Genomic DNA, 12637 nt, shown 5'->3' on the forward strand with positions numbered 1-12637 from the left:
AAAAATAAAGTTTGTGACCCACCACAACTTAGAAATTGACTACATGGCAGTTGTGAGATGGTTTTTCCCAGGTCCAGCCTGCCCAATGGCTGCTTCTCATGATGTGTAGGGTCCATCAAGAAGCAGTAATGGGCCACTCACACCATTGTCATCAATCTGGGTGTGCACTGAGTAGTCCTGATATCGCACCCTCTTGAGAGATTATGTATTTAAACACATCCATACCCAAAGGTTATGCAACTCGTCTTCACCAGTCTGTGTGCCAGGACAGGGTATTTTTAATTGTAAGAATATTTAATTGAGAATCAGATATATACAAGGCTTGCTGAAGTCCATCTGCCTCGGAAGGCCACCCTGAAGATGACTCAGATCTCTATCAGTATGGGAGAATGAATGCAAAAGACCATTTAGTACCTTCAGTGAATTGTTTATTGGTGCAAGAAATGACAAGTACTCCCTAGGGTGAATTTTGCTTTCTGCAGAAATCCTTCTGAGTAAAGGTATTACTGTTTTGGTGAAGCTAAGCCTCTTGGCATGTTCTTTAATCCTTCTGGTTCTCTTCTAAACCCTCTTAATTTTAGAATCATAGAACCATTTTGGTTGGAAAAGACCTTTAAGATCATCGAATCCAACTGTTAACCTAAGACTGCCATCACTAAAGCATGTCCCTAAGAACCTCATCTACACATCTTTTAAACCCGTCCAGGGATGCTGACTCCACCACTTCCCTGGGCAGCCTGTTCCAATGCCTGACAACCTTTTCTGGGAAGAAATTTTTCCTAATATTGAATCTAAACTCCCCTGGTGCAACTTGAGGCCATTTCCTCTCGTCCTATCACTTGTTCCTTGGGAGAAGAGACCAACCCCCTCCACGCTCCAAGCTCCTTTCAGGCAGTTCAGAGATCAGAAGGTCTCCCCTCAGCTCCTGTTCTCCAGGCTGAACCCCCAGGTCCCTCAGCCGCTCCATCACACTTGTGCTCCAGCCCCTTCACTAGCTCCATTGCTCTTCTCTGAAATCTCTCCAACACCTCCAGGGCTTTCTTGTTGTGAAGGCCCCAAAACTGAACACGAGATTCAAAGTGCGGCCTCACCAGCACCGAGCACAGGGGGATGATCACTGCCCTAGTCCTGCTAGCTACTGATCCTACCAATGTCCATACTAAAATCCTAGTTTCTTGTGATGGCTAAGTGGCCTAAAATCTTGTTTCCAGATGGATTGTTGTCCTTTTTGGTTTTCCTGAACATTTTATGTGTCAGCCTCCTTTTAGCCACTATTAATTGCATTAACAGCCCGCTCTCTTAATTACCTCTTCCATAATCTATGTATCACTTACAAATTTTACCCCAAAGTATTGCATTTTTAAAGAGGCTATTGATAGAGACAACACAACCATGAAGGCTGAGAGCTCTCCTCTCTGACAGCCCATGAGCAACATCAGCTCAATAAGGTTATGTTTTTATTTGTTCCTTTGATAATGATGTAGCACAACAAATATAGAAATGAAGAACATGAGAATTCCAGAACAATAGTGTCACTCTGTAGTAGGCTTGATTTCACTACCTAAAGCATACACATTTTTCACAGGAAATCAAAGTAATGGAAATGCCTGGAATATTTGCACACCAGTCAAAAGATTTAAAGAAAAAAAAAAAAAAGGACTATGTGGAACTAATCAATAAAAAGCTACTTTCTTCAGCAAAAAGCATAAGCTAGAATGACTTTACCACTGAGATTATAATTATTAATGGTACCATGCTGATAATTTACTTCAGTGTTTTTCAGCTCTTGGTCAAATCAATGGACCTGTGTGGTATGAAACTCCTATTGCACTTTAAAGCAAAGAGAAGATTTTCCTCCCATTTGACGGATATCTTTGCAATTTGACAGCTGTGAATTAAAATTGAATCAAGCGCAGAGATGCAGTACTAGAATGAATAACAATCTATATTATGAAAAGAGATTCAAGTCTAGTTTATGCAGCCTAGAAATAACAGCTGAGAGGATACACGATAACTCTCAGTAAATAAAGCAGGTGGGAAAATAAGAATGAGGGAGAAAAACGCTTAAAAGACAAATAGAATAGTCAGGAAAAAAATTACCCTGGAAATTAGAAGTGGCTTTTGTTCTGCAGAGAATGGAGTCATGAAGTGACATTGCAGCAGAGGCAGAGGAGCCAGTCTTACCAAAAGGTGAGTAGTTACACGTTCCTTCAAGGGATTATGTTACATGGCACTGCCAAGGAGATCTGTGACCCAGCAGGATCCTTGGTTCCTGCTCACAACTCTCTGAACTTCATAAAATTAAGACTGGGATCTGCAACAGGACAGTGAAACTTGTTGAATGCTTCCTCCTAGTGGTTTTAGATCAAAATGACATAGTCAGAGTGCAAAAAAAGTTGGGTCCTCTATCTCAACTGCAGAGATTGAAACCTAAAGAGATAAATAACTGCCTTAAAAAGGAATATTGGCAGCAAGCAGAGAGCTTAGAGAGAGTGGGACAAAGGGTTGTGCTAAAACAAAGCTGCAGTTTATAGTTCAGAAAATGAAATGAGTGATAATTTCCAAAGAGAATTTGACTGTGAATAGGAATCTGAAACAGAAATGTGAGTCCATCCACAGATGAACACAAAAAGAAATTAAAGCAATGCAGTCAGGGGCCAGAATAGGGGTTACCCTATTCAAAAATACTGTTGAGAACTGGCACATAAAACTACAAATCTGTCAGTAAGGATTTTGTGAGAATCTGTTGAATTAAGGAAGGTAGCAGGAAAGAAAAAAAAATCCTCAAAACCCAACCCAAATGTCATGCTTGTATTTGAAAAGAAAGCAACAAGAAATTCAAGCAATCAGAGATTTGCTAATCTGAACTGAGTGTGTTCCATGTCTATGGAACACAATTTGAAGGGGGTATAATGAAAGACTAGGAAGGTAGTGGAAAATTGAATAAAATAGGCTTGAAACCTATTTACTGCTGTGGCAGATACACTCTGCTCCTCTCTGCCCCAAAAGCAACAGAAACGTCTAGGCTGATGGACTGCTATAGCCAAGCACATGCCCCTTGGTTGACAGATGGGACCCTTGACCAATGAAATGCCTTGATTGAGAGAAGTTTCTGGACCACTACCATAAATGAGCACAGCTCAGATTCAGCTAAGCTTTTAAATGGAGACCACCAGCGCCCCCTGTTGACTTGATCTTCATTGGAGGAGTGAGTCTGCAGTTGAAGACTCACCTCGCTAGATTGGGGCACCATCTACAGAACATTCCCTGTGGACTGAGACACCTTGGCAACCTGGTAAGCGCTCATCTACGTACTCTTGAGAGTCCTTGCTTTGACACAGACTGGGAAGATGCACATTTTTGAGTCCTTGGGATCTGATCTCCTTGAGTTTGAGTTGGTCGTATAGTAATTGAACTCCTAACTGATATCTGAACCTGTGTTGTATAATGTTATTGGAATGCGGAGTAATTTTGAATGAACCCCATTCGTAGTTGGTTTCTGTTAAGCAGGTCTGGTTAGAATAAAGTCTGTTTGGAGCTTGTTGGGTTTTGGTCTGTTTGGAACTTTTTGGGTTGTCTCTGGGACAACTAAGAAGGAAGAACGTGGTAGACCTTATCCACTGATATTCTGATAGACGAAATGCTGTAGCGCAGAACATGAAGTTCTCTACTGGAGGCCAGATGAAGACATTTGCTACCAGATGATGGAAAGAGAGAGCACTGTGAAGACCTGGATAAATTACTGAAATAGAATATTTTTTTATGCAAATGTGATGTAATCATTAAACAGAGAAATGTGAGTGAAGATCTCTCAGCTGAGACACAGTCCGTGGAGTGCAGGATGTACTAATGCAATGGGAAGGCACGGGTGAGGTCGCATCTGCACCCCTGAATGCATTTGTAAATCATGATCAAGAAAATTTCATACAAATCAAACAAGACTTAAAGGACTTCTGTGATAGACAGGGGATTAGAAAGGCTTTAGAAAGAAGCCTGGGATCGTAGCTTCTTTAATCCTGCAAAATGAAAGTCGAGAGGAGAGATGTGACTGTTCATGGGATGGGAGCAAATGTCCATGAGGGTTAAAATAGATCATTGAGCAATGCTTATTTTGAATACAGCTTGCATCATCCACCCTTCTTCCCAAGTGTATAGGAGGGATGCAGTTCCCCTGTGGTGAGTTTTCCCTGTAGAAGCTTTCCATGATCCCATGGCTATGGGTCAAGCCTCTGGCACTGAGAAAAAATGGAAAATGCACCTAAAATTTTTGTCATCCATACCCTATTGGTCTCAAAGCACAAGTTGCTCCGGAACAGCAAAATCCAGACATCCAAAATGTGCTTGCTTATCCCATCCAGTCGATTGAGATGGTCTCTAACTGAGACCTCATGTGTTGGGACAGCGACACCAGAAGGTGGAAAGAGATTTTCCTGCAAATATAGGAAGTAACTTTTGCAGGAGGTTATAGGGTGTAGCATGTTAATGTAACTGCAGACAAACAGATGCAGAAGATTGTTGGACAGGTCGTAAACTAAGGTTTATGCAAGCTGATATGAAAAGCAGATCCAGAGGCTTTGCTTTTGGATAGTACAAGTGCAAACCAACTAAGTGTTATAGCTGTGTCATGTTGCCACTGAAAGAAACTGGAAAAACAAGTTCAAAAGCTGATAAATGTGTTGCAGGTGAGTGTTGGACTGCATTTGACTAAAACAAGTTGTCCAGCTGGAGTTACAGCTCTTGACCTGAAGACATCAAGGGGAATGTCTGCCCCCTGGTGATTTGTTTGAGTTAATTAGCCTTACCCTTAAAATCACAAGCCTACCTTTTCATTTAAATTAGCTTGACTTCAGCTTCAAGCCATTGGTTCTTTATATACCTTTAATGCTACATGAAAAAGTTTTTTTAGTACCTGATAGTTTCATTCAATGAAGGTGTTTATTCACCATTGCGTCTCTATTTATTATTTTAATGTGAGTGGAATGACCTCTTAAAACATCTCGCACAGGCATTTTTCTCATCGATCAATTAATCTTTTGGCTCTTTTCTGCGTCTTCCTATATCTGACCCACCAACACTGTAGCTGCTGCCTGTTGTGGTCATTATAGCCCTGATGGTATGCAGCCAATCTTCCCTTTCCTGGGAGCTGAAGAGCATAAAATGACTGTCAGAAGCTTTACTAGATGTGGCAGGGAAGGGGTTAATCCAGCCATCAGGAGCCAGCTGAAAGGTGTGGAAGATCAGGGGAAAAAAAAGGGAGGAGTTGATTGCTCAGGACAGAGGTGAATACCTGTGAGGAGTGTGTCCCAGCTCTGTCAAGGTAAGTTGTAGGAGAGCTGGGTGCTGTTTTGGGGGAGAAAAAGTGGTTTGAGGACTAGCAGCTGGAAGAAGCCTTGGATGGGTTTAATGGAGTTGGATGATTTTGAGTAAAATGTGAGCTTCTGTGAGTGGCAGGATCTCAAGGAGGTGACCTGCATACCCATGGTAAGCGAGGGAGTATCTTGATAATTTATTCTTGTGTCAAACTCCCTGGTAGGAGGAGATGATCCTGTGCTGTGAGAGGGGCCAAGATGAGCCTGAGTCAGCCCAGAAAACAAATGTCTACCAGCACCATCCTGAGGAGAAGAAATCTGGCTTGCTTACTGCTCTGGTGGTGGCTTTAGCCTATGTCAATTTAACCTAAAGGGGGAATCGAAATATCATATGTTTCTGCATATCTAAAAGCAGAAAATTCAACCAAGGCCAGCATAAGATGAGTGACTTGGAAATGGTTGGCTTAGTTCACATTTTGTTCCTTCAAATCAACGTTGACTTTTGAAAGGAAACATCTTTCCTGATGCGGCAGATATATTCTCCCCTCTGCCTGAAAGCACCAGAAACTTGTAGGCTGATGGACTACTGTGGTCATGCACGCTCCCTTGGTTGAAAGACCAATGAGATGCCTTGGTTGAGAGAAGTTTCTGGACCACTACCATAAATGACCACAGCTCGGGTTCAACTAGAGTGTAAATGGAGCCTGCCCGAGACCCCTGTTGATTTGGTCTTCCTTGGAGCAGTGGGTCTACAGTTGAAGACTCTCCTCCTTAGATTGGCCATCTAGGGAACATTCCCTGGGGAGGACTGAGATGACTTGTTGAACTTGTAAGTGATGAGTACCCTTGAGAGTCCTCACTTTGACACAGACTGGGAAGATGTGCATTTTGAATCATCACTTTAGAGCTTTGGGATCTGATCCCTCAAGATTTGAGTCTGTTGTGTAGTAACTGAACTTCTAACCGGTATCTGAACCTGTGGGTTTTTAGTTAAATTTTAGGTCATTCTGCTAGGTGATCCTCAAACAATTTCTACATCCCCCACCCCTAAAAAATAAAAGGGGAAGATCTCAAATAGATCTGTTCCCTTCTTCTGGTTTGTCACTTCTCAGTGGCCAAACCCACTGTTGGTTGAGAGATTCCCTAGGGCAACAAAATCCAGAGTTTGTCTCTCAGTAACAGGCATGATGCAGTTCTCACCTCAGGCTCATGCATTTTGGCAGGTCTTTTACTTCCATGAGGTTCAAGTCATGTTTTCAAAGTTTCTCCTTGCTGTATAAATTGCAGTTTTATTCTGAAATAAGAACTGTGAGTCTGATGTGATACTACATCACAGGGTTCAACATAGAAGCCATCCACTGCCATGGGTAGCTCGGGAATGCCAGAGGAGACAAGTGACCTTGTCGGATGGTTGGATTCAGGAAATGGTGCTAAAATGTGTGTAATGCAATGACAGCATTTCCATTGATACCAAACTGTAGGGCAGCCTCATCAGTGTGTCCTGCCATGGTATTAACAAAGTACAGTTTTAATGTTTCACTGGATCACGTATCATATAGCACACACTGTGTTTGTTGGCATTGATTGCAGGATCAAAATGCTTAATTAAAGTGGAGGATGCCAAAACTCTCCCTTTCATGCAACCGTGTTTGATAATCACAGGCAAGAGTGACTGTGCTCTTGAAAAATGTGGTTCACTCCTGAGCTAAAGACGTCTGTGAAATTAAAATCAAATGCCATGAAAAAGCCCTGTGCAGGACTGGATAGACCCGTGCTACAAATTGGGAAGATGACTGAAACTACAACAGCCACCAAAAATAGCTATTTTGGGCCCTGCTGCAAAATGCATCAGTGAGCACTGCTGCCACCACTGATGGTGACCAGCCAGGGGAGGCTGGTGGGGGTGAGGATGTCCCTGTTTCCTTCATACCGCTCTTCCCACCACGTTTGACCATCCTGTATTGCACTCTTGGGGTTCTATACAGGCAAATCTTCTGCAAGTGCATTTGTCAGATTCCCTAGGCAGGGAGCAAGATGCTTGATATAAACTTAAATATGTGGGTTCCTCCACAGATGCTGGTGGGATGGGAAAGATACTGCAAATAGCCCCTCCTGGGTGCTCAGCACGCATCCCCATCTGCATTGTATGTAGCAGGTGCAAAATACAACTTTATCACATCTCATTTGTCTAAGGACAAAGAGCTTACTGGATTTGATTAGTTTCTTTCCAGAATAATTATTTTTTCCCCCTGTTCTTCCCTAAGGTTTTTGGAGATTTGTTTTTGAGTCATTTTTTTCAGGGAAAAGTCAGCTGGTGAATGTTTAGGTTCATATGGCAATTAGTTCCCTCTTTCATTGAGGCTGCAGCACAGTAGTAAGAGAAATTATAGTGACACCCACCATCACCCAGAAGTGAGTTAATTGCAGCTGTTCATTCATTTTTAATCTGTCTGAGAAACTTTTACCCACTTTTCACTTCTTCAAGCAATTCTTGAGTTAGGCCCTCAACTGGTATGATTTGCCTGATGGTGTTGAGCCCATTTATATCAGCTGAGGACCTTCTCTATTAAAATCATCGTGAACTACAACAAAGTTATGGAAGCTTAGGGTTTTGGGGTTGGATTTTTTTTTTTCTTTTTGGCCAGTCATGAGACAAACTAATACAAAATTTTTACATTAGAAACAATCCAGAATTTTTTTCCCATTATTAGCTAAACTGTGTTCTAAGCCAGCCTTATGTGCATTACCAAGCCTTGTAGCAAATACCGTTTTATCCTCTGTTACTTAAATTCTGCAAACTTCCTTAAAAATAAATTTTTTCATCTTTCTGTGCAAGCCTTACCAGCCCATTAGCTGACATCAGTTCCAACATCTACTCCAAACAACTTCTCTTCAGATAAATAAACTCATTACTGTACAGTTCGTTGGGCACCATCCGTCTTCCTGTCATCTCTTCCTAGAGTGCACCTTCAGGCACTGCACTTTGTTCAGTACTATCTCCACCTTTCCCTCAATCTAAGAAAAATCTGAAGTATGGCGGCTGTTACAGACAGCAAAATGACAGAAAAATCACATGTATCTCCCCACTGACAATTTGAAGGGGAGACATGATATGACTTATTTGGATTTGGACTTGTCTAACACTTAGACACCTTAATGGGAGCACATGAATCCCGCTATAACTCGCACAAGATTAGAAAAAAATGCACAAACCTTGTAAAATACCAACCTCTGATTGGTGTACTGGACAATCACAGTTCTGGGAGAAAGTCCTGGACTCAGTAGTGAGCCCAAATCTGCTTAATCTAGTGAGTATCCCCCTTCATTTCATTCTTAGGGTTTCTTGTGCTACATGAGCAACCTGATCTGGTTGAAGATGTCCCTGCTCATTGCAGGGCATTGGACTAGATGAGCTTTGAAGGTCCCTTCCAACCCAAACTATTCTGATTCTAGCCCTAAACCAGCCATTGCCTCTGTATCTAATGAGATAATAGAGCTGAGAGAGACATTTGTGCTGAATTTCTCAGAGAAGCCCTTGCTGGGGATGTTGTTGGAGCCAGACATTCAAAACATGGGCACTTGGAGTGTTCAGCCTATTTATTTGTTTTTGAAGAAATTACTGCTTTTGTTTGCGTATAAATGAAACTTTTGGTCTATTGTACAGGCTGGGTTTCATAGCTCCGCTTGCCTTTGTGTTGGATAGTAAACTTGGGGTGTGCAGTGAGACTGCAGAGTGGTGGGATGTTCTTAGGGAGGGACCATCATGAGTGAGTTACTGAGTCAGTGTGTTGTACAAAACCAGTAAAATGTGACCCCACTTGTAAGAAAAACGGAGTAAATCAAATCAGAGGTTGGTACCTGCCTTTTACGTATATTTCTACTTCAATTTTTCCTTGAAGCCATCCATTTAAACCAGATTTGGTGTTGTTTTTCCCTTTTATTTTGATATGAACATGAGTATAAGAAAAAAAAAAGTGAAAATCCATCAGAAAAAGCAAAATATGAAAAGTATCAGGCAGTGGGAAGTGCTTCCCCACCATCCATCCTTTCTGTTGGACTCCCAAATGCCCACACAGACCACTCTTGCAATCATCCAGCTCTTCTGGAGACCAGAGTTAATTGTCAGGATTTTGTGTTATTGTCTGTGGGTGGTTGTGTTTGTGTTGAGGACAGCAATTCCTTTCAAAACACCTGGCAGAAGCACCAGTCCTGTCCCATTTAAAGTCACCCCCAAATCAATGCTTGAAAATGGATTAAAGAAAAAAATAATACTAATTTAAAAAAAATCTCTGAGAGCGCACTCAAACGCTGCAGAGAAAAAAAAAAAAATGGACTTTGCTTGATGCTGAGGAGAGCACTCAATACCCAGCAAGGATCTGACGCTGTACTCAGAGGGGGTCAGCTTGCAAAGCAAAATGTGGTTGTTCAATGTTGATGTGCTTTAATGTTAGATTTCCAGTCATGAGCAGTATGGTTCTCTAAGGCTCCATTTGTCAGAAGTAAGATATTGCATTAAGGATGAAGTATCAAAAGCTGAGACCCTTGAGCAATTATAGCTTTATTTAAAGTCTTCTCCAAAGAGGCAAACCAGAAGGATTCAAAGGATTCCTTGATTTTTTTTTTTTTTTTTTTTTTTTTTTTAACAGGGCAAATTTCCAGATGCTTGGAGAACCTGGTGACTTCACTGTAGTTTATCCCAGCAGGTAATTGGGCCTGTTGCATTAGCAGCCAGATCCTGGTTGAATGCTGTCATCCTCCTGCCCTTTCTTGTTATTGTGGGTGGCAGGCTGGTTTATTATGTTAGTTACAGGTGATTTGTGCCAGAGGATCTGCTTGTAGAGACTGTAAGTTCGTCTCAATAGTTTGGTCTAAAAATTGCTTGCTGGGAAAAGGAAGATGGGGAGGGAATTGGTGGTGGGACCTGATGGAAATACAAGTTGCAAGTCAGAGTAAATGGGAGAGAGGTGAGATGTTTGCAGACTGTGCTTGCAAACAGGCAGACAGAGCAGAAAAGGAGAAAGCCCAACGAGAAGTGTGAGAGCAAGTACTTGACTTGGTATTCACTCAAGCAACAGGCAGCTGGTGCATGTATTTGGTAATTATTTCTGGTTGTGTAGCCTTCGCCCAAAGGTGGGAGGGTTGAGTTCTGTGCCTGGATGTTTCTCCTGGTTTTTTGTTTCGCTGGTGCCTTTTGTATTCCCCAAGTAGGGAATGGGTCAGCCCAACATAGCCACCAGTTCGTGAAGTGCCTACTTGTCATTCAGTCCTTTTCTACTTATAACCTTCCACCCAGGCTTTTGCTGATCACCCATCCTCCTTGTGCCTTCATCACACCAGGAGGATGAGTACCAACACTCATGAGAGCAGTCCTTGAAGGCAACAGGGCTCAGACAAGTTGCCCATGTACACGAAGTGTCATGGAACCACAGAATGGTTTGTGTTGGAAGTGACCTTAAAGATTATCTAGTTCCAAACCCCCTGCCATGGGCAGGGACACCTTCCACTAAACCAGGTTGCTCAAAGCCCCGTCCAACCTGGCCTTGAACACTTCCAGAGATGGGGCATCCACAACTTCTCTGGGTAGCCTGTTCCAGTGCCTCACCACCCTCATGGTGAATAATTTTTTTCCTTATATGTAATCTAAATCTACCCTCTTTCAGTTTAAAGCCAATACCCCTTGTCTTATGATTACAAACGCTTGTGAAAAGTCCTTCTCCATTATTCTTGTAGGTCCCCTTTAGGTACTGGAAGGCTGCTCTAAACTCTCCCTGGAGTCTTCTCCAGGCTGAACACCCCCAACTCTCTCAGCTAGTCCTCATAGGAGAGGTGCTTCAGCCTTCTGACCACCTTTATGGCCCTCCTCTGGACTTGTTCCAACAGGTCCATGTCCTTCTTATGTGGGGGCCCCAGAGCTGAACACAGTTCTCCAGGATAAGGAATTTTACAATGAAAGAGCTTGACAGCAAGCCCTATGTCCACCTGGGACTCCTTAAGATGCTCAGGTTGAAGATGCTGAAAAAATACTAATGACAGTTCATGAATTCAGTAATTTCTTCCTCAAGAAGACCAGAAAGAAGTGATCTGGTAGACTGGAGACTTTTGCTAGCAAAATAACATAGGCAATCAAAGCCTTGCAGCCTGCAAACCCCTGATTTGCAACTTAGTAAGTATGAAAACATTGGTGACGAGCATCAGAAAAGGGGCACTGAAGGATAAAGATGATGTAGAAACCTTAAAGGAAACCCTGCCAGAAAAGGAACAGGAGGATAGGTCGGATTAATTTCCCTCATTTGTCAAGCTTTTATCAGAATCTCTGAGTCACTTAACCACTTGCAACCACAATTTGCCTGAGATCTGGCCCATGTGAGGGTCACTAGGCCTAGAGCAGTCCTAAGGAAGTCCGCAGGATTGTTTCCATGCCGAAACACATTGTGGTCTTTATTGCTTAGCTATACTAGGTCTTTCTACTCCAAGCAGTTCCCAGAAATTGAAATGACAGTGTCTGAATGCAAACTAATAGGCATTATAATTAATTAGAAGATTCAAATTAAAAAAAAGTTTCATGATTCATGTAAAATATGAAGTAAATGTACTGGAAGGAAGCTTGACTTTAATTAGTGTTAAAATGGGGGAGGGAGGGCATGCTGGACTGCAATGAAAGAAAGAAGAGGGATCAGGGCACTAAATACAAAAGATGGTTTTTCTTTATCACTTTGAATTTCTCTCCAGGGGAGGTCTTCTCATCAGCTGTGCCTCCACGGTACACCTGAAGGCACATTTCTAACTCAAGGATTGCAGATACTATTTGACCAAAACCAACCAACTTTCTCTGACTCTCTTAGAGATCTTTTTTGTTTTGTTTTTTTTTCCAGTATCTTTAATATAATGAAATGCAAAGGACAAGCCAGTATTAGTTTCAGCCTGGGAACATCGGTGGGATACATTGGAGATCCTCTGTATAATGTGCCAGAGGTGGCTCTGGAGGCAGAAGTAAGGCAAGGATTTGCTCAAAGTGCCTGTGCAAGGAAAGGAAAGCACACAGGAAATGTGATTTGTGACAAATCAAATGTGATTTTTTTTTTTTTTTTTTTACATCATCTCTGGTCGATCTTGCAGCATCTACAAGGCACCGATATTTCTAGATACTGTAGATTCTATGTGGAAATTTTTCTAGAAATGGTTAACTTCTCTTGGGTCTGCTTTGAAGCCCTTCTCCTATGGAGATCATAGCCAAAACTCCCCCTAAAACATCTCCCCAGGGCATCTGAAGTCCAACTACACCAAGGAGCTCTCCTGTGTCCCTTTATGGACCAAGCCTTGCTGCTCCT

This window comes from Caloenas nicobarica, chromosome 2 (assembly GCF_036013445.1).
Source record: "Caloenas nicobarica isolate bCalNic1 chromosome 2, bCalNic1.hap1, whole genome shotgun sequence".
NCBI lineage: Eukaryota > Metazoa > Chordata > Aves > Columbiformes > Columbidae > Caloenas > Caloenas nicobarica.